This window comes from Pongo pygmaeus, chromosome 6, assembly GCF_028885625.2.
Source record: "Pongo pygmaeus isolate AG05252 chromosome 6, NHGRI_mPonPyg2-v2.0_pri, whole genome shotgun sequence".
NCBI classification, from domain to species: Eukaryota; Metazoa; Chordata; class Mammalia; order Primates; family Hominidae; genus Pongo; species Pongo pygmaeus.
This window is the reverse complement of record NC_072379.2, coordinates 49,731,408-49,753,959: the sequence shown is the minus strand read 5'-3', so window position 1 is coordinate 49,753,959 and position 22,552 is coordinate 49,731,408.

Sequence of the window (22,552 nt, the reverse complement as noted above, 5' to 3'; positions counted from 1 at the left end):
GAGTAGCTGGGACCACAGGTGCCCACCACCAGGCCTGGCTAATTTGTCGTATTTTTAGTAGAGACGGGGTTTCACTGTGTTAGCCAGGATGGTCTCAGTCTCCTGACCTCGTGATCCACCCGCCTCGGCCTCCCAAAGTGCTGGGATTACAGGCGTGAGCCACCATGCCCGGTCTCTCCTGTCCATTTTAAACTTGCCACTCCTTCTCATACTGGTAAGGGACCACTTGGCTTAGCCTAGGAACCCTTTGGAAGCCTTCCTTGACCCCACAGCTGGCTGAGAGCTCATGTGTCCCCCTTCCATCCTATGTCTCTGGCTGCCCTTGCCCTGCACCCCATATCTGACAGCTGTTCTGGCCAGCAGCTGCTCAGGGGTCTTCCTGCTCAAAAATTTCCACCACAGCCAGACAGAAAATCATTTGAAGTCTCAAATTTTATCTTAAGAGAAATAAATTTTAATTCTGCATTCTACTCTATGATACTTACTCTAATATAAAAAATTAATATGTTTTCCTCAGAAAAGTATTCTAGTAAAATCAATGTTCCATGAAGAGCTGTTCTTACTTGGTTCAAATATCAACCACTGGCACAATGCCACTTAGCCTATTTCTGGAAGCACAGGCCTATGAGATAAATTTGAAAATCCTGGCGCTTAACGCCCAGCAAATCCAGTCCCAACCTATCTTTCCAGACTCTCTTCCAACAATGTTTCTTCTGCCTACAGATACCAGGGCAGGTGGCCCCCACTCCTGAAAGCCTCCATGATCTTTAAAGCTGATGTGATCTTTGTTGCCCATGGGATAATAACGTTTCTTTTCTTTCTTTCTTTCCTTTTCTTTCTTTCTTTCTTTCTTTCTTTTTCTCTCTCTCTCTCTCTCTCTTTCTTCCTTCCTTCCTTTTCTCTCTCTCTCTTTCTTTCCTTCTTTCTTTTTCTTTCTGTCTTTTTTTTTTTTTGACAGGTTCTCAGTCTGTAGCCCAGGCTGGAGTGCAGTGGCAGCAGCCTCAACCTCTTGGGCTTAGGTGATTCTCCCACCTCTGCCTCCTGAGTAGCTGGGACTACACAGGTGCATGCCACCACACCCAGCTAATTTTTGTATTTTTTTTTTTTTTGGTAGAGATGGGATTTTGCCATGTTGCCCAGTATTCTCCATGATATTTGACTCCTGCTGTATACTCCTTGGTGTAATCCCTTCGCCACAAGTGTGGACAGGACTTGGGACTTCCTTCTATCCTACAGAATATGGCAAAGGTGGCAGATGTCACTTCTAAGTTTAAGACTCCTTCACACTGTTAAACCTATCCTAGAGGTGCTCCTGGCTGGCTCAATGAAGTAAGCAGCCACACTGGGGAGTCTATGTGGCAAAGACTGTGGGTGGCCCCTAGTTGCTAAGGGCAGCCTGTGGCTGACAGCACAAAGCCCAGAACTCAGTCCCGCATCTCCTCGGTGATGAACTCTGTGGATAAACTGAGTGAACTTAGAAGGCGATCTCCCCCAGAGCCTCTAGGAAGAAATGTAGCCCAGCTGACACCTCCATCCCAGCCTTGTGAGACCTGAGGCAGGAAATCCTGCTAAGAGGTGCTTGGATTCCAGACTTGTGGAAACTGTGAGACAATAAATGTATGTTGTAAGCTGCTACATTTCTGGTGATTTGTTACGCTGTAGTAGAAAACTAAGGCTCTCCCTTCCCCCAGTGGACTGTGCCCTGACAACTGTGTTCTGTGTGAAGGGCATGCTCATTAAATACTCATCCCAGGAATTCTTAATGAATGAATGAAGCTTATAACACTCCACACCACATCACATACAATTCATGAAAACGTTGGAGGCAGAACTTCAGCATGAGCGAAGTATCTGTTTTTTAGTTTGTTTCTTTTCCCTCTTCTCCATCCTCATCCCCATGGAAATATAAACAACAAGGTTACAGAAATAAAAATAGAAAACCAAAACAGTAGAAAAAAAAATGGAACACCTATTTACTAACCCCCAGAGCTAGCCTAGTTGTTAATGATTAACCAAGTCACTTAAACCTGAGCTTCCTGGCAGCCTGGTGAGGAAGGAGAAATTTTATGCATTATGGTTCCCGACTGTGGGATTAGGAAGTCCAGAGTAGGTCTTTAGGGGGCACAATATTTTGCACTGGATCCGTTTTTTTCTTCTTTTTTTACTACTGCCCTTTGGAGCTTAGAACACGGTCTCTAAAAGTGAGCTTTCTGTAGGCAGGGCTGCCTTATGCTGTGGTATGAGAATCTCTGGAAGTTGATTGAAAAAGATTATGTATATGTTGAGAACTGCAGAACTCATAGTGACTCAGTACAAACCTCTGCACTAAGAGATGACCCAACTCTAGCCTGGCTTCTAGCGTCCCTGTCCATAGGATGACCTCAGCCCCTACTTAAATGCCTGCCTGAGGAAGCTAAAACCTGCCAGGAGAATTTACTATTTGTTCAAGCCAACACCTGATGTTAGGTTCCTGACTCTCTTTCCTTAGAGCATTTACAAGGAAGGGCTTAGACTTGCTCATTCTACACGTGCAACATGAAAAATATAGTTAATAATTGTGTATTGTATTCACAATTATTGCTGAATGAGTAGATTATAACTGCTCTGGGGTGGGGACTGATAAACAACTGTGTGAGATGATCAAACGTTATTTTGTTTCACTGTAGTAACCGTGTTACTATATAGTATCTCATAACATCATGTTGTGTACCTTAAATATACACAATAACATTTATTTAAAAATAAAAACAAAAAGGGCTTACATTTGTGAATATGCATCTCCTGTAACTCTGAACTATCCTTCTCAAGGACCCGAAAGCCATTACTGTGAAAAGTCATCATCAGGAAGGCTAGGGCCCCTGTCCCCCATCTCAGTAGGTGGGTAGAATCCTAACTTGGCAACTCACAAACACAGCTGGCCCAAAGGCATTAACACTGGCTAACCCTTCACAGTTTTTTGCCTCTCTGACTCTGTTGAGCCCCTGCTTACCCCCTCCCTACTCCCTCACTCCCTTTGCAATCCTAGTCACCTCTATGCAAATCGCAATGGAGTTCAGCTCTTTCTCCTCCCATCAGTAATTACTGAATAAAATCTGTTTTCACTCCTTTAACTAACATCTAGCTGGGTCTGTCTTTGACGATGTATATATGTCTATGCATTTGTATGTGAGATACGCATGTGATTTTAAAGGAGACCCAAGGAAGAGCTCCCAAACCCACCTGGGAGCCTGGAAAGGCTTTCTGAGGGTCCTAAGCCATGGACCTCATGTAGGTTTGTTACCAGAGAATCCAGGAGAAAAAAACACATAAATGCTGGTAGTCAAATTCCTTAAGGAAATAAACCCAGCTTTTTGTTTGAGTATTTGTTTTGTTTTTGTTTTGTTAAGCAGATCACCTTGATGGGACAATTTGGCCTATCCAGGCAGGATCAACAAGAGGAATTCAAGGAGAAAGCAAATTGTTTTGCAAATAGAGTAAGATATGTTTTGCATTTCCAAAGGCAATGCAAGAAGGAAGGACAAGCGGAGGTGGGAACAGGCTCAATCCAAGAAGAGGTGAGAAGAGCTAGGGAAGACAGAGAATCCAAAGAGGGCAAGAGGCAGTGTGTATCCTGGGACACCAGTGCCCCAGTCTCTAGCTATATTTTTGTCCCCACCAGGCCTGAAGCATGACTCAGCACTTAATTACATTCCCAGAGGAAAATCCACCTCACAAGCATGACTGGTGATTTCAGTGGAAGAGTCAGAAGAAGCTTTTACATCTCGCACAGTCCTCATCAATTCGTTCCTGATCTGTCCTTTTTTTTTTTTTCTTTTATTATTATTATTATTATTATTATTATACTTTAGGTTTTCTGGTACATGTGCGCAATGTCCTTTTATCCCAGTCCCCACTCAGAGCCTCTGCCTGCTGGAGAGAGGAGTGGGAGGAGAAGTGTTCTTCTTCAAGGCCAGCTTCACGGGCCCATAGCCTGTGAGGTTCCATAGGGCCCCAAGCTGAAAGAGCCCCACTTAAGATTTAACGCTGTGCTCATGCCCTCTTAAAATTATTGCTGAACTCTGCTCTGTAAGTGAAGTCCACGGGGCAGCAGCACATGCACAGGAGCATGGAGGAGGTGTAATATGCATGTCGGCTGCTCCTTGCTGCCCATTCCCATAGAACATTTGCAATGCCCCAGCAGCAGAGGATGGATGCTGGCGGTGAGAGGTGAAGCTGGCTGGGCTTCTGGGTGGGGTGGGGACTTGGAGAACTTTTCTGTCTAGCTAAAGGATTGTAAACGCACCAATCAGCACTCTGTGTCTAGCTAAAGGTTTGTAAACGGACCAATGAGCACTCTGTAAAACAGATCAATCAGCTCTCTGTAAAACGCACCAATCAGCAGGATGTGGGTGGGGCCAGATAAGGGAATAAAAGCAGTCCACCCAAGCCAGCAGCGGCAACCCGCTTGGGTCCCCTTCCACGCTGTGGAAGCTTTGTTCTTTCGCTCTTCGCCATAAATCATGCTGCTGCTCACTCTTTGGGTCCACAACACCTTTATGAGCTGTAACACTCACCACAAAGGTAAGCAGCTTCACTCCTGAAGCCATAGAGACCATGAACCCACCGGGGAGGACCAGACAACTCCAGACGCACTGCCTTTAAGAGCTGTAACACTCACGGCGAAGGTCTGCAGCTTCACTCCTGAAGTCAGTGAGACCAGGAACCCACCCAGAAGAACAAACAACTCCGGACGTGCCGCCTTTATGAACTGTAACACTCACTGCGAAGGTCTGCAGCTTCACTCCTGAAGACCGCAAGACCACGAACCCACCACAAGGAAAAAACTCTGGACATGTCCGAACATCAGAAGGAACAAACTCCAGACACACCATCTTTAAGAACTGTAACACTCACCATGAGGGTCCGTGGCTTCATTCTTGAAGTCAGCAAGACCAAGAACCCACCAATTCCGGACACAGTGGTTCAGTGGAGTGTGGAGGTTCAGCAAGACTCAAAGTGAGTATGTCACCAACAAACTGAGTTCTTTCCCAAGTTGATGTCGGTCTCAAAGAAAGAATATCCAACTGGAAAAGGCCGTCAGGTTTCATTCACTGGCCAGAGAATGAAGAACGTGAGCTCTTGCTCTAAATGCACCTTCTCCCTAAACAATAGAAGGTGTGGGGTTGTGAAGGACTGGGTACAGGGAGGGAGAGGCATTGTTAGCATGTGGAGGGTGGGACTCCAGACACACAAGCTCAAATTTATAAAAATTTCTTCATATATCACATGTACACAAAATGGAAGAGATTTTCTTTTAGGGGAGGGAATTTTAACATTATTATATGTTCATGACCCAAAGGCAACTAAGGGTCGTCTATTCCTGTTTGTGCCAGTTTGGGAGTGTTAGCTCCCTCTGGTATCTGGTCAGGGGTCAAGAAGCTCTGGCGCCATTTCAGGCCATTCGGTTTCTTTAAGCAGCTGTGCTTGTAAATTAAGGGACTAAGGAAAAACAGTAAGGAAAAAAAAAAACAAACTTTCCCAGTGATTTCATCAGAGCTGCCCTGGTAACAAGTACAAAGAGAATGCATTGGGTCTGTCAGTGAATAAGCAAGCCACTGACAGCCCCAAGAAACCACACTTTCCATTCAAACCAGTATTTGCTTCCAACACAGAAAAAAGGCAATGTTGCTCTAAGAAACAACCAAGAACCCTATCATATCCTTTCTAACTCGTGTGATATCAGAGCAAGATGAGACTAGGAGAAATGTCTTTCAGAAACCCCAGGGGATATTAGTGGGGATGGAGATGGGAGAGGGAGAGCTCTGAAAGGTCCCCTGAGTATAAGAGAATTTCAGCCTTTAAAATTAAATATCAAGGAACAGGGAGCCTCCAGCTGGCTAGAGGACTCTGAGTAGTAAACACCTGGGTTACAATTGTGTCGTGATCCCTAGAAAGAGGGGCAATATTATCAAAAATCAGTTCTTCTAGTTATAGGAACACTGGCTGCTGAAACAGATAACTCCTACACATAATAGAAGTTTATTTTTCACTGGGGTGGAGTCCCAAATAGGTGGTCCTGGTCATCAGCAGGTGTTGCTCTTCCAAGTGGTGATTAAAGAACCTGGACCGCTGCCTTCCTATGGCCCCACCACCCTTATTCCGTGGCTCTCCAAGTTGCTGTGGTCCTCTGCTGCAGTCTGTAGAAGGTGAAGAGCTTGGAAGATCTTGTGTAGGAGGTTCTTATAGGTCAGGCCTGGAAGTGGCCTGCGTCACTTCTGCTCACATCCTATGGGCTAGAACTCAGTCACATGACTACACCAATAGCAAAGGAGGCTGGGAAATGTAGTCTTTCTTGTGTAGCCCAGAAGAAGAGGAAATGGGATCAATGAATACCAGCCAGTGAAGAAGTAGGGAAGGCATCCCAACAGAGGGAACAGCATCAATAAAGTCATGAAGGGAAGAATGCTATGGTGTCAGCAGGGAATTAAAAGCTACTTTAGGGTTGTCAGAGTGTTCCGAAAACAGAGAAGTTACCAATGGAATGCCTTTAGTCTAGCAGTCGGGCCATCTCTCTTGTACAGGACTAGCCATGGTTGGAGCATTTTAATGTGAAGAGTGTGATGAATATTTGTATACTGGCCAGGGGAGTGGTGTGGGGCAACTGCCTTTCCTCTTCTCTTCCCTGCCTTCAAAGTATTAAGATAAGGCATAGAGTGGGTGCAGGGAAGAAGAGGCGTGGAGTAGGGTGATCAGGCTGTGTAGCCTGGTTAAGTTCTTAAGCTACAATGCTTAAGAACATCATCTTGTGCTTCTGGACAGCTTGCCATCGCTGTCAATCAGACAGAAACTTGGAGCTGACACTTCAGGTATCAAGAATTAGCATTTGGTTGGCAAGTTCTTTGTCTTCCTTTCCCCCAGGAGCTTCATGTGCACTATTGGTGACTGGACACAGAAAATGGAGGTAGGACTGGTTTTAACATGACTACCAGCAGGCATGTTACTAACCTAACTGTTCTCTCAGGTACACCCACCTCCTGCTAATGGCTTCTTCAGGCTCTTGCTGTGCTGTTTTATTTCTTCTTTCAAAATGCCTAGAGAAAGAGCCTTCCAGGGAAATAGTGACATCCTCTGGGAACATGATCCATGGCCAGTGTGAGGTGTATTATAAGGTAAAGGAAGCAGCCATCTGCATTAACTAAGTCTAGCCAAGGAAATTGTTTCTGTCTGCCTGTGCTTGACAAATCAATTGATCTATTACGCTGTTCCCTGGGTTTTCTGAGAGCAAGCTCTCAGCTTTTCTGCACAAATATATCCCAGTATTGAACTCAAGTAATAGACAGAAGGTTATCAGTGATTATAAGAGAAAAGAGCCTTTCTATAACATCACTTCTCAGCTCGAAATTGCTCTTATCTGAGCAGTTTTCCTGCCTCTTTACCCAAAGCATCCCTTGTTTAGGGATGCTGTCTCTCTTGTTCCTTGCAGGTTGCACAAAGTGAGCTGCTAAAGAACACTAGCTACAGCCACCACCTTCCTTCCAGACTGTTTTTTATTTCCCTGTGTCTCACTTCATGATGTTCATACAAGTCCTTCTCAATGTCCACTTCTGCCCCCGTCATACTGCAACCAAAATGTCCCAAAGCCACATGAACTGATGCTTCATGCACTTGTGGGAAGGGCTGGCTTCATAATTTGCAGAGCTCAGTGCCAGATGAAAATGTGAGAGCCCTTGTTCAAATAACAGGAAAAAATCCCATCCAGGGTACTAACTAAAATACAGATCTCATTTCTCTTTCTTCTGCGGTTTCTCTCTGGCCTTGTCGTGATGTTTGTTATCTATTTGTTTAATATTATTCTAAGGAAAGAAAAATTAAACCCTTAAATTATTAGCTTGAATTTTCTCATTCATATAGTATTGTGCAATATAATTTAAAATGCAATTATAAAGTTAAATGCAAATATGAGAGCACTTAACTCTTACATGGACTCACCAAAGCCACACAATTCCTATTTCCTATTTCATACCTTCATATATGTTTATTTGCTCCAAAAGAGTGAAAATGTTGCACAAAAACAAAACCCTCATTCTTTTTATTTCACTTCTTTATGTGCACACCTTCTACCAATACACTCTGCCTTTGGCTTACTGATGAGGAAGGAAGGACTGAAAGGAAAGATAGGAAATGGCCTATCTTTCCCTTTCCTTCTATGCCATCATTTTCAGTACATGGTTGGTGACTACGAGGAGCTAACAAAAATAAGAAAGGCTATGGAAGGATTCTTTGGTCATTCATGTTTTTCAGGATACCACTGCCTCCTTTCTGCATGTGAAGAAAGCGCTGGCTGGAACAGAAAGCACAGCCTTCAGGACTCCTCAGGCCCACCACTCACTCAACTGTAGACATAACACACTGACCTTGAACTCCCTTTGAGTCCTGCTGAACTCCAATGCATGTGGGCCAACCAGGATTCTATACTCATGGTGCATCTCAAAGGCAAAGGGGGTGGTGAGGACCAGGACCATGCACATGATAAAGGTCTGTTCTGCTCATCGCCCATGCTCTAGTGCCCCATTGGGCTTCATTTACAAAACACAAGCTCAAAGAAAAAAAATTAGAAATTTCAGGATGGCTACGGCATGGTACTAGACAAAGTATGGGGCCCTTCTGAGGCTGGCCCTGGGTGACTGCATAGGTCACTTGCCTGTGAAGCCAGCCCTGATGGTGGACCACTCCGAGACAGAAATAAACCACATTTGGATAGCCAATCCTGCAGGCCTGATTTTCTCCACCAGAATTTTGACAACAGTAGTCAGATAGGACACATATAGATCTACATTATCTGGGTGGATTTTGAATTATTGGCTCATAACCAGGAATGAAAATCATAACCAGTTATGATACTGCTAACTTAGATGCCATTGTATTCAACATTCCCTAAAGACCCATCCATGGAGTGTTGATACTAAGTCTGTCAAAGAACTGGTGAAAGCGTTAGTCTCTATTACCTGGAATATGGTCTGGTCTGTCCCAAACTATATTTTAGTCTCTAAAGCCTTACTCCTGTCTTGTTCCGCAGCAGTTACTGGCAGCTTAACCAGAAGGTTAATTCAGATCGATATGTTTCCCTTCTGTATTCCTTTTTGCATACTGGCTCATCTTCCAAGATCCATCACTCAAACCATGCTCTATCTATGGAAACTGAGTTTGAATGAAAGTATAAAATGGAATTAATTCCTGGAGAGAAGTTAGATTCTGGCAGGAGTGCTTTTCCATTTTTAGGCTGCTTGAGAATCACGTGTAAATTATTATTGGTATTCTAAATGACTCTGAATCACTTAAACAAAAGAAAAAAGGAAGAAAGAAAACATTACCACAAGAGTCAGGTCGCTCAGAATCGGAGGAAAAGCTACCAACCAGAATTTTTAAAGTGCAGGAGCAGAGCAGCTCCTGTGGATTTAAGAGGAAGAACTTGAGAACGGTCAGTTTTGACAGTGCCATTGCAATACCTGCTACACCATCTCTCCTTCTGGAATTAAAATTCCCTGGACAGAGAGAGAAAGAGAATTGATCTAGCTGGGTAGAGTGGTAGGCTTGGCTTGGAGATATCTCAGCTGGAGAGTGGCATATTTGATTTTCTCATGCTATGATTAATGGGGAAAGTTTAATCTCCCTGTTTTAGTCTGCTAGGACTGCTATCACAAAATGCACTGATGGCACATAGTCTAGGTGGCCTAAGCAATAGAAATTTGTTTCATTAATGGGTATTTATTTTCTCAATAGGCATGTGTTTTCTCAACAGATATTTACTTTCTCACAGTTCTAGAGGCTGAAAGTCCAAGATGAAAGTGTTGGGAGGTTGGTTTTCTCTTGAGGTCTCTCTTTTTGATTTGCAGACAGCCGCCTTCTTGCTGGCCTCACATAGTCTTTTCTTGCTGTGTACACATCCTTAGGGTCTCTTCCTTTTCGTACACGGACACTCATCATGTTGGATTAGGGGTCCAGCCTTATGACCTCATTTTACCCTAATTACTTCTTTAAAGGCTCTATCTCCAAATACACCCCATTGAGGATTAGGCCTTCAATATACCCATTGTGTGTACAATTCAGTGCAAAACACCTCCCAGGTAAAATGTAGTGTTGTCACCGAATGAAGGAGAAAGGCCTGCCAGGCAGGCAAGAGCAGCAGGTGCCCTCAACCTTGCTCCAAGGTGCTTGCCCCACCTGGGCTATTTTTTTTTAACGGATGTTATTTTTTAACTGATGTTATTTTTTTAAATGGCATAAATGTGTTAGGGGAGGGGGAGGAGATCTAGGAAACTAAAGGAGTGAAGGTTCTTTCCAGTTGACCTCAGATCCATTCATTTCCCCAAGCTTCCACTGCAATACTATGAGCTAAATGAAGGGAAAGGAGGTACTGAGCAAAGTGGGTAGGGAAAGGATGTGGGGGTGAGAGTATTCAGGATAACTTGGCTAGACTGTGAGCCACTTCAAGTGTTGGTCAGATTTCCTTAGAGAATCTTCAGGTTAGATAATACAGCGATACTTTTTTTGAGATTCACCAGACATAAAAACCAAATGAAGTCTTCCCTGTCTCTCTCTCCTTTGCTGACATAAATTAAATCTCTCCTGATGCCTCCCTCTTCTTCTCCTCTTTCTATACCTGGGCTTTTTCTAACTCTTAAGGCATCTAGAAAATTAGAGACTCATCACTAGCATATCAGCAATTAGGTTTGCATTATTCTCTATGTCTCTCCTATTATCCACAATTCATTATTTTCATCTATAAATGTATATTTATTGAACACCTCCTTTGTACCAGGCACTGTTCTAGGTAATTTGGATATGTCTGAGAATAAAACAGGTGAAGATGCCTGTGCCAGGAGGGTTTACTCTCTAGCAAAGAGATATAGAATATATCGCAACATAAATATAGGTAAATTACATATGGCCGGTGATGAGTGCCATGGTGGAAAAGTAGAACAGGATAAGGGGGATGGGGAGTGCTGGGGCCTGGCAATGTGTTGATTATATTAGAATGCTCAGGGTGGGTGGACCTCTTGGTGGGTATGATGTACTGGAGCACCTCCACTAACCCCTCCAGGTCCATTCTCCTGGGATGACGGTCTATACCGGCTGCACCATGAGCCCTCTTGTTCTGGGCCTCTGGTTTCCCATTGGGTTGAGCCAATGGATGACATTGGTAGAACTCTGAGTAGCACATTGAGGTCAGAGTATTAATTCTAGCAAAAGAGAGCTTCTGCCGTCAAGCTCCTTTCTTGTTAGGCCACAGGTTAGCAGTGGTTATAATCCTCACTGAAGGTTACAGCTCTTTCTGGGTTACAATAGCTGTTCCCTCCCCTTGGGTTCAAATTAATGCTCCCCACCGTTGCCAATTCCATGTGCTTCCCCACCTCTTCTTGGTTTCCATTAAGTCTTCCCATACCTTTGTAAAAAGTCCCTTTATTGCACTCTCCAATTACCTCATTTGGATGTACTATCGGTTTTCTGCTGGAAACTTGACTTACATAGTAATTAATATGGAGAGGAGTGGCCCCAGGGTACAGCCTCTCAAAATGAGATTCTGTGATTGGGTTGCCCATATTTAAGGAATGCACAGATAACCTTGGGAGGAGAGGGAAAGGGATAAGACACTGGTAATCCATTGCATGCAAAAGCGTATCTTTTTACCTAGTTCTTATTCTTTTTTTTTCCTTCCCCAAAATATAGTGAGAATCAATATGCTCAAGTGGCAGACTCACATTAGCTCCCTACCCTGCAGAATGAGGATTATATCCATAAGAGGAACCAAGTGGAAACCCCAAAATAATAAACTCAAAGCAAGATGGCATCTCTAGAGGAACTACACATATAAAGGCCACCATCAGAGTCTTGGGAGGCGCAGATTATTCCTATCACACTTCCATTTAACTAGTCTCTTTGGCCAGCACAAAAGCCAGATGAGTCTTAGAGAATAATTACGGATTGTCCCAGACTTAATCAGGTGGGCATGGCAATCACAGCTGAGGTTTGGGATGTGGTATCTTTATGGGAGCAAATTAATAACCATTCTTGGCACCTGGTTCTCAGCTATTGATTGGCAAAAGTTCTCAATAAACAGGTGGGAAAGGTGGCTGTCAGCCATCCTCCTTCCTTGGCCACATCGGTGCTTGTTCAATAAGCCAACATAGAGAGTGGCCACAGGGACAAATCAGTGGACTGATTTGGCTACAGCCACTACTGACTGCCCAGCGTTCCAACAGCAGAGGCCAACTTTGAGTCCCTAACAAAGCCCCATTCCATGAAATGGGCAGTGATTCATCCTCACAGGAATAGATGCATATCCTAGATACACATTTGCCTTTCTTTCTCAGAATTCTTCTGCCAGCATTCTCATCTGTGGACCTACAACTACTTTGTCCTTTGATATTGTATCTCACAAAATGTTACCACCATCTAAGATTCTTATTTGCTGGCAAAGATGTGGTGATGGGCTCTTGCCTTTGACATTTGCTACTCTCTCCAGTCACCCAGAAGCAGATGGCTTGGTAGATCAATGGAATGGCCTGATGACAATCCCTTACAAGAAAGTGTCTTAAATCAGCAGCCCATATCTGGTGCCATCTTCTCTGTAACCAGAATGCATGGGCCTAGGAGCCAAGGAAAATGAGAGTGGCTTTGGTAATGTTTGATTTTATCCCAAGAATCTCAAGATTTCTGCCGTAGGAAGGAATGTTCTACCAGTAGACAAAGTCAGTGTTCAATTAAACTGGGAGCTGAGCCTACTTCCCTGCCACTATGGGGCTCTTCTTGGCATCAAACTAACAAAGAAGGGAGTGGTAGTTACTCTACTGGCTGGGGTAACTGATGCAGTGAACTTGTCAAACCAACTTTATATAAAGTTCATAACCAACTAAATAAATGTTTAAACAAACTGAAGCCATCAATGTAACATAAAGGAGATGATTAAATGTAAATTTATCAACAAGAATTTCTTCAGAGAAGCAGAGGACAAAAGTCTCAATAGTTAGCAGGTCATTACCCTATTCCTACTCTTCCAAGAGAAGAGTCAGCCAAGATGTTCTCCCATCGTGGCACATTTCTTTTGGAATCAAGGCTTTTATAGCCATATCTGTAATTTGTTCTTTATTTCTATATAATTTTTATTCACAGCCACATCAGGGTTTGATGATTGGCCCATAAAATAAACACCATGCCAAGAACCTACAGGCTTTAGCCAAGACAAAACAGTTGCCAAAAATTCTTGTTTGGGAAGAAGGCAATTTTTTCCCTCTATTTGTAACAATATTTTACTGCTCTCTATTGCAGGATGTTTTAAGCACCATGATTCTGCAGTAACACTGCACTGACTTGACATTAGCAGAAACGATCACCAAATCCCCTGGCCTATTGGATGTGTCAGATACGGTGCCTGCCAGACATAGTGTGATTGAGCTTCAATAGTGTCAAGGTCATGGGGTCAGGAGCGGTGAAACAGTATCAGCAAAGCAACAGTATGATTTGGTAGCAGGGCTGTTGCTCATCATTGGAGGCAAACAGCTTAGCAAGGCAAAGACTTGGCTGTCCTTTGTCTGAGGGTACAGAAAGGTATCCAGAAATTCTCAAAGCTGCATTAGGAACGAACAGCAAGGGAAACTTGTGATCATACCAGCTAGGATAGACCTATGGCTGCAGTGGTTTCAATAGTCACCTGAGGGCTACTGTTAACTTTTAAGCTGCAGCTACCTGTTCAGCTCTGCCTTGCTTGGTTAGATCCTGTGAATTTAAATGGCCTTCACTGATTGTGTTCTTACTGCTTATGTCTTTTGGCAAAAGCAATATAGCCAGTTGGGTGGAGCTTGGGTTAAGCATATATATCCTAACTTTGGCATCTACTAGATATGGGACCTAAGGCAAGTTAGACAGTCATCCCACAATTCTCAGTTTTCTCATAAGAAAAATGGGAATCATACTGTCTACTTCATAAGGATGTTGTAAGGATTAAAGGAGACAATGTTCATTTCATAAAACACCTTAAATAGTATGTAGTGCCTATCAAGGCTCAATGAATGGTGATGATGATGATGGTGATAGGCAGTTTTGCCAGGGTACAGAGGAACATGAGATTCAAACAGCCTTGGGCCTTGTATCCATTTTGAGGCATTTTTAATTAACTGGGCTGGGAAAGAGCTACACTAAGAGACTCTAAGATGGTAAAAATGAAAAGTATACACTAGAAGGACTGCAAAGCATTTGTATGAGAGGAGAAAGAGATATAATACACAGCAAGAATACTCTTGGGGAAATAACCAAAATTAAAGAAACAGGCCAGGCGCGGCGGCTCATGCCTGTAATCCCAGCACTTTGGGAGGCCGAGGTGGGCAGATCATGAGGTCAGGAGATCGAGACCATCCTGGCCAACATGGTGAAACCCCTTCTCTACTAAAAATACAAAAATTAGCAGGGTGTGGTGGCACACACCTGCAGCCCCAGCTACTCAGGAGGCTGAGGCAGGAGAATCTCTTGAACACAAGAGACGGAGGCTGCAGTGAGCCAAGATCGTGCCACTGCACTCCAGCATGGATGACAGAATGAGACTCTGTCTCAAAAAAAAAAAAAAAGATTAAAGAAATAGAAGAGGAAGCATAAAAGGAGAGAGAGAAAGAGAGGGAGGGAGGAGTGGCTAGGAAGATAGTCTGAAGGGTACTTCCAGTTCCAAGGGAAAAGTGATTTAAAGAGAAGATGTTAATAGAGAGGTCATGCAGAATGAAGACTGAGAATATTGTTGGATTGGCAGGAAGGTCTCAGTCTCATCAAATGTACAGTTTCCATTAAGTCTCAGCATGGATTGGTCAGGATTCAATAAGAGAAGCAAATCCAATAGGGTATGTATTTTGATTATACATGTTCATTATAAGCATTAAATTGGCTTGCACATTGTGGGAATGGGTTTGGCAAGCTCAGAGTCCATAGGGCAGGTAGACAGGAAGGATGAACCACCAGCAGGCTGGAATCCCATAGGCACAGGGTGGAACTGCTATCCCCAGGCAGTCAGTCAAAAAGGCAGATCCAAGGGGAATGGAGGGCACCTGCAGGGCCAGCAGCTGGGTGCAGCCTCCAGCCCAGGAAAGACCTAAGCCCTCTTTTAAAGGGCTTCCAACTGACTGAGACAGGTCTGCTTTGAATAAGCTCCCTTCTGATAAACTTAAAGTCAACTGATTAGGTACTTTCTATTTGTAAAATCCCTTCACAGTAGCGTCTAGATTAGTGTTTGATTGCAGAGCTGGGACAACATGGAAAAACAACTGCTTCCTCCCTTCTGTCCTCCTACTCCATGAAAGAATATGCCTTGTAGCCTGCCCTGACTGCAACATACTAGAAAGGGAATTCTGGGGCTGTAGTCCAGCCCAGCCAAGTTAATACATCACAAAGGTATCACGCTGGTGCTGAGGGGGAGGCATGAAGAAAGCGTTTCTAAGAACTTTGGGAATACAGTGAGAGATATCTGCAAATATAAAGAGAAACAGCTATAAGAAATCTGTGCAAGGATGGTTCCAATAGAGAGTGAAGGAATTAAATTGAAGTTGAAGAGGACAAGAAGGCTTCAAGAGCTCAGTGTTGCCAAAGGAAGGACTCGGTGCTGGGAGAGGCAATCCACCATGGCCCCAAGCCTCCCTGTGCACTCCTACTGGGCATGCCAACAATGCAAGGGCCTGACCACTCATTACCTGGGCCATTTCTCAGAGCTGTGTTTACAGCAGGAAATCTTGAGAAATAGCATCTGCTATAGTTTGGATGTTTACCCCTTCAAACTTCATGTTGAAATTTGACCCCCAATACTGGAGGTGGGTCCTAGTGGGAGGTATTTGGGTCATGAGAGCAGATCTCTCATAAATGGCTTGGAGGCATTCTCATAGTAATGAGTGAGTTCTTGCTCTTGTTCCTGTGGAACTTCCCCCAAGAGCTGGTTGTTAAAAAGAGCACAGCACCCGCCTCCCCACTTGCTTCCTTTCTGGCCATGTGATCTCTGTACATGCTGGCTACCCTTCACATTCTACCATGAATGGAAGCTTCCTGAGGCCCTCCCCAGAAGCAGATGCTGGTGCCAGGCTTCTTGTACAGCCTGAAGAACTGTTAGCCAGATAAATCTATTTTTTAAAATAAATTACTTAGCCTCAGGCATTTCTTTATAGTAACACAAATGGACTAAGACAACATCTTACCCCAGACAAAGAACAGGCTTGCTTCCACTCACTATAAAAGCAATGCATCCTCTAATTTCAGTGTTCCCCTACTGTAATGCAACCCATGGCATATTCAGGCACCCCAAGGGCTCTCTCTGTCACTCTCACAGGACTTTGGGGAGTGGGTATGGGGAACCAACAGATACAAACCAACATGAAATTGTGGTTACTTCTTTTGCCATGAGTAATAAGTCCTTTGTCTCTGGCTCAGGAGTCTTATGTCTTCTACTAACATTGATAAAATAGTAACAGGCTAGCTTATTAGCTTCTAAGTAGGGTAAATTCCCAGACCCTTCACAATTCTTGACACTGAGGTAAAGATAAACACATTTTTAGGGGCTATTAAAAGCACTAGACTTTCAATCCACCAGAAAACCATTCACAACTAAATGTTTTTATTTAAGTAAACTCTAGCCTTCTTTAAAATATTGATTGATTGGTTCTTATAATCTGGAAGGCAAACTAAGCTTATCTCCGTCTAACCCCCAAGCTCTAGTTTCAAATGTATTATCTGGGCATTGGTGTAGTCTAGTGATTCGGTTATAGAATCATAAGACCTGAGCTTGAATGTAAGCTCTGAGACTTATTTTCCTCAAACATATGATAAGGACAGTAATACCTGATTCTTGTAGTGTTGCTTCATGGATGAAGTGAGATAGTATATATGATACCTAGGGTCTCAGATATAGCAGACACCTTGCAAATGTTGGTTTCCCTCTCTTTTCTCTCTTCCCATTCCTATCACATACACAGCCTTAGAATTGTTTTCTAGTTTTTCCACGTTTTATTTTGCATGTATTTTTACTCAAGCCACTGACATTCAGCAGAAAGTCTGCCCTTTAGATACTTTAAAGGAGATCTAATGATTAACTGATTTCCATATTCCTCTCTTAAGATTTCAGCTACTTAAATCCTACCTTTTCATTTCTAGTCTGTGTTTCCATCATAGTCTTTTAAAATGTGCTGCTTTCTGTGTAATAAGTGCCATCTGTAAGCACTTAACATTTTTAATACAAAGAGTGCTCAGATTTACTATCCCAGGTGAGCCTCCCACAGCTCCCCATATTCTGTATGGCGGCAGGAGCACAGTCTTCCCCTCTGAAGACCATCAAACTAAAATGCTGCAGCATCACTAATGGTCCTGTTGTCGGTAAGGGCAGAGCTGGAACATTAACCCTGGGGTCCTGACTCTGAGCCTCATTCTCCTCCCACTTTATCTTACTGCCTGCTCTGTCCACTCTTCCCTCTTCCTGTGCCTGTTTTCCTCACCTCTGGGCTTGTTTCTTCCAAGGTCTCCTTTTGACAATATTTTTGCAATGACTCTGTATTTGCCAGGGCTCTTTCCATTTTTCCATTTCAAGTGACAGAAATCCCACTCAAAAAAGATTTATCAGCTCATGTGCGGAGCAGTACGAGGCAGTGAGTGACGCCAGGTGAAGCTGGGGTTGAGGGCTCAAAGGTGTCATTAGGGTTTTTTTTTTCTCCTCTCCATTTCTCAGCCCTACTTCCTTCTGGTTTTTGGCTTCCTTCACTTCCTGCAGATGCATTTCCTTTTTGTGGTAGCAAGCGTGGCAGGCAACAGGTTCTATGTACATCTGCACTACTTGCTATTCAAGAGGAGAGAAAGTCATGTTCTTCATCTGTCTGTAGGAAATTCGCGCCATTTGGATTGTGTGCCATTCATGGGACCAATCACTGGCCGAGCTCAGCATCACATACCTGTTTCTTTAATGGGAAGGTGGGGTTCGGATTTGAACGGAAAAAGCATGCCTCAGAAAAAAGAGTTGAAGAAGGGGCCACCTGACCAGAGAAACGCAAAGCAAAGCAAAAACCCAGCATTGTGTCAATCAAACCTTGCATTCTAGACAGTAGCAAGTAATTCAAATTTAAATATTATAAAAAGTGATATATATTTTTTTCTGAATTTTTGCATGAATTTTGTCTTCGCAGTAAAGCTTATTCACTGAATTTCATGTGATTTAATTTAATGTCTGTGACAGCCTTTTCAGACAAACAAATTAAAATGCAGGAGAAAAAATGTTTGTCAGACCACACATCCTCATTTGGAGCTCAGAAAATGTAATCCTCGTAGGTAAGGACAGCAGAGTCTACGGGCAGGTGTGGTGTCTGTCGTGTCTCACCTGCCCACCTCCAGTGCTCCATTTCTTGGCGAGGAAGCCAGCCTGCTTGAGCACTCATTGAATATATATTTAATGGTGCGACATTTATGCGATGCCAAGGAGACTTTGAAATGACTAAATTTAAAATAGATCTTTCTACCTCAACCAAGAGAGAGAAAGCAAAAGGAAATGAAAGACACTCTGTGAGTTGAGAAGACACATTGCAAAAGAGCTAAAACCAAATATGCCTGCAGGTTTCCAAAGCAGGCTTTTGTTATTTTACTTTCTATCTCTTTTTCTCTCTCTTTCTTCCTTTCTACCCCAGATGTACCAGGCAAATTAGTAAACAATAATAGTAATGATGATTCTAATGATGATATTACTAAGGATAACAGCCCTTTATGGAACACTCATTACATGTCAAACACTTTGCCAACCTTTTTATATCAATGATCTAATTCAATCCTCACCACCAGGGAGTGAATTTTATTTGTATATTATGGGAGGAGGCTGAGGTTTAGGGACATTCACTAACTTATCCAAGTTTATTCAGTTGATAATACTTCTAGTGGCTTCCTATTGCTGCTGCACCACATTATCATGAATCTTATGGCTTAGAAAACACACATTTATTATCTTATGTTCAGAGGCCAGAAGTCCAAAATGGGTTTCACTGGACTAACATTAAGAGGTTAGCTATGTCCATTTCTGGAGGTGCTGGGAAGAATCCATTTCCTTACCTTTTCTAGCTTCAAGAAGATGCCCACATTCTTTGGCTTGTGGCCTCCTTCCACTCCTTCCATCATTAAAGCCAGCAATGTCAGGCTGAGTCCTTTTCACACTGCCTTCTCTCTGCTTCTCTGTCTTCTGTCTCCATCTTCTGCCCAAGCTTATTTCTCCACCTTCCACTTCTATCACAATGCAATCCTTGTGATTACATTGGGACTATTGGGATAACCCAGCATAATCTTTTCTTATTTTAAGGTCAGCTGATTAGCAACCTTAATTCCATCTGCACCATTAATGTTGTTTTCCCTATAGCCTAACTTAGCCAAAGGTTCCCAGGATTAGGACATGGGCATCTGTACTGGGCCATTATTCTGTCTACCACAAAACTGTCCTGGTTACCCTACTCCTGCCCTTTCTAGTTTCTGCCTAGTTCCTGATCCTTGGACTTGGCATTTGAACCCTTAACTCCAGCTTGGCCACTTAGTACTCTCTAAAGATGCTGGCTACACATGCAGCTCTGGCTCTTTAGGCTCCTGGTGCTTATGCTTCAGTTAAGATGGCTACACCCCAGACACTCATACACATATTCACAGATACACACAGACTTCCTCTAGGGAAACTTGGAACATCAAGAGCTTCTCTGAGTCTTCACTTGTTACACATTTGTTGAACCCCAACTGTATGTCAGAGATAAAAGATAGCTCTTGCCATTGAGATGCTCACAAAGGGAAGACACATAGGTAAACCAGTTATCACAGGACTTTGTGAGGATGCTGTGGGAGCAAAAAGGAGTGTATGTGTGCAGTGTTGGTGTAGGGGTATGTTAGAAAAGGATTCAAATGGAAGTTGGTGCCTCAGCAGAGTCCTAAGGCATGAATAGGAGTTATTCAGGCAGAGAAAAATGGGAACACACTCTAGGCAGAGGGAACAGCATGTGCATAAACATGAAGGGCAAGAGGGTACACAGCCATTTGGAGAATGCAACTTGTCTGGTATGGATGGGACATAGAATCCAACTGGAGAAGAGAACAACAAAGACATAATGAAAAAGCAGGTTTACTATTTAGGGCAAAGGCTGGAGCAGAGTATTAAAAGACCCCAAAATACAGTGGCCCAAATAAGATAGCTTTTTATTTCCCTCTCATGCAACCATCCAGCAGGCCAAGGTTGGCAGGTAGCTTTGCTGTATGATGATGTTTGGGAGCCATGTTGTTCCTCTACCTTTGCAGGTAGGGATGGGCCATGGCCATTTGTGTTCCAGCTTAAGGGCATATAAAGTGAAGAAGTCTGGGGCAAGCAATTTTCTTTTAAGCAAGTAAGGTGCAAACTTCATCACATAAGGCCACACTTTACCTTATGGGAAATGCAGTTGTTAGCTGGACAATGCCAAGAGAGAATCAAGAGTGGACTAGATATGGGGCCAACAAAGAGTCTGCCCCAGCATGAGAGGAAGGCAGGGCTGGATTAGGAGGACAATTAATGGCCATGTAACAGAATCTAACTTTTTCCTGAATCTGTCTCTTAATGGGACAGCATCATTAAGTGGTGACAGACTTAATTTCAAACATGCATATGCTAGCAAACAAGCAGGGACAGTATACGGGACAAAGGGCAAGACTAAGAAGCAGGAAATCCACCTAAGAAACATTTTGCAGTCATTCAGCCTCTGGAAAAAAAAATGATAGAAAGGAGTAATAAGATTGAGAACAATTTTGGGAATCTACAGGACTTGATGATTAGCTTACTGTGGGGATTAGGGTAGACAGAAGAAATATGGGTGATTCTAAAATGTCTGAGCAAAAGAGTGAATGGAGGTGGCATTCACCAAGATATCAAATATAAGTGGAGAAATAAGTTTGGGCAGAGGAGAAATATAACGAGGCAATTAGATTTACTCTTTGGAGCTCAAGAGAATCTTCTGCCCTGAGGATACAGATGTGACAGTGCCCGGTATGTGAGTTATCATTGGAAAGCTAAGAGCGAATGAGATTTCCTAAAGAGAGAGGACCAAGTGATCAAAGGCCCAGAGATGGAACTCTGTGGAACAGACATATGGAAGCCAGTGATATGGGGGAAAAGCACTCCATGCAAAAAATTAAGAATGTGCCTTAGAGCAATAGGAGGAAAACCAGGAGACAGCAGTTTGTGGAAGCAAATGTAAGAGAGAGTTTTAAAAATGAGCATGTGCTCAATTGTTAAATGTCAAATAAGTCAAGCAAAATAAGAACTGAAAACCCATCCATCATTTGGCAATAGGAGCTCATTGGTCAGCTTGGTGTGAGGAGTGCTGGGCAGAATGGGGAGAATTGAAAATTAGAATGGGAGAAGTGTGGAGGAAAGCATTGGAGAAAAATAAGAGCAGGGAGTAATTACTGAAGTAAAGTACTTTGGAAGAGGGAGAGAATGAAAGTTTAAGCCTAAGGGAGGAAATCAATTCAATGACAGGACACAGATCCAGAGCCATAAACAGAGCAGCACTTCTGCCTTCAGTTGAGAGACTTAGAGAAAATGCCAAGAAGGGGTCAAACACCAGCATAAGGGTGGAAGACAGTAAACCAAGGGCAGTGATGCCCATCAATGATCTAAGGGTTTACTTTGGTTGGAGAAGTCAGGACTGGATGCAGGACGTAAACCAAACCTAAAGGGTTAGCACATTTCCTGGGATTCACAAACATAAGTGCAAGTGAAGATTACAATATGAGTTGAGTCAGAGTATTAATTAATGTAATGAATTCCCTGCAGGTACAACCAGAATTATCTTAATAGCCATAAAAAGATACTTTGGAATGATGTCAGTTGGCTTCCTTTCATTCCTCCTTTTATCCCCCAAGTGTTTTCCCCAAAAGTGGATTCTGCACTAAATCATTTTAATGATGAGCCCTCTCTGACTTGCGTTTGTTCCGCTGCTGGTGGCCCTCTTATCTGATTTTTTAACTCACAGAGTTCCATGTAGTTGTTTACAGCATTTCCCTGGAGAGCTTGTAGGCATCTACATTCTAATTTCACCTTAGCAACTTCACTGTGTCTTTTTATTACATCAATAGTCTGTTCATTTCAGACTTTGTCTTTTGGTATCAAGTTGGTTAATATATGATTTTGAAAATGTAAATATGCATACCTGCAACAAAGTGCATCAGAGTTGAAAGAAGAAAGAAGCAGGTTGTGTTTGCCTAAAAGCTGTAAAACCAGGCAATATACCAAGCATTGAATCTCATTTGGTTCCTGCGCAAATCAGACTTGTTTCCTGCACACCCAAATGACGTACAGTATGAGAATTTCCTCCTAGTGCAGTGCTTGCTTCATCACAGATACTCAAATGCTGGTTTTCTCTCTTCCTTCACACGCCCTCACAGAGTTCACTATCAAGTAAGGGAGACAGGCATAATTAAATATGTATGCAAGAAAAGGAAGGGGACTTTAGAGATATGGAACTTCATTTGTGGAGGAAGAGAGACACGAAAAAGCAACATAGCCTTGAGGAAG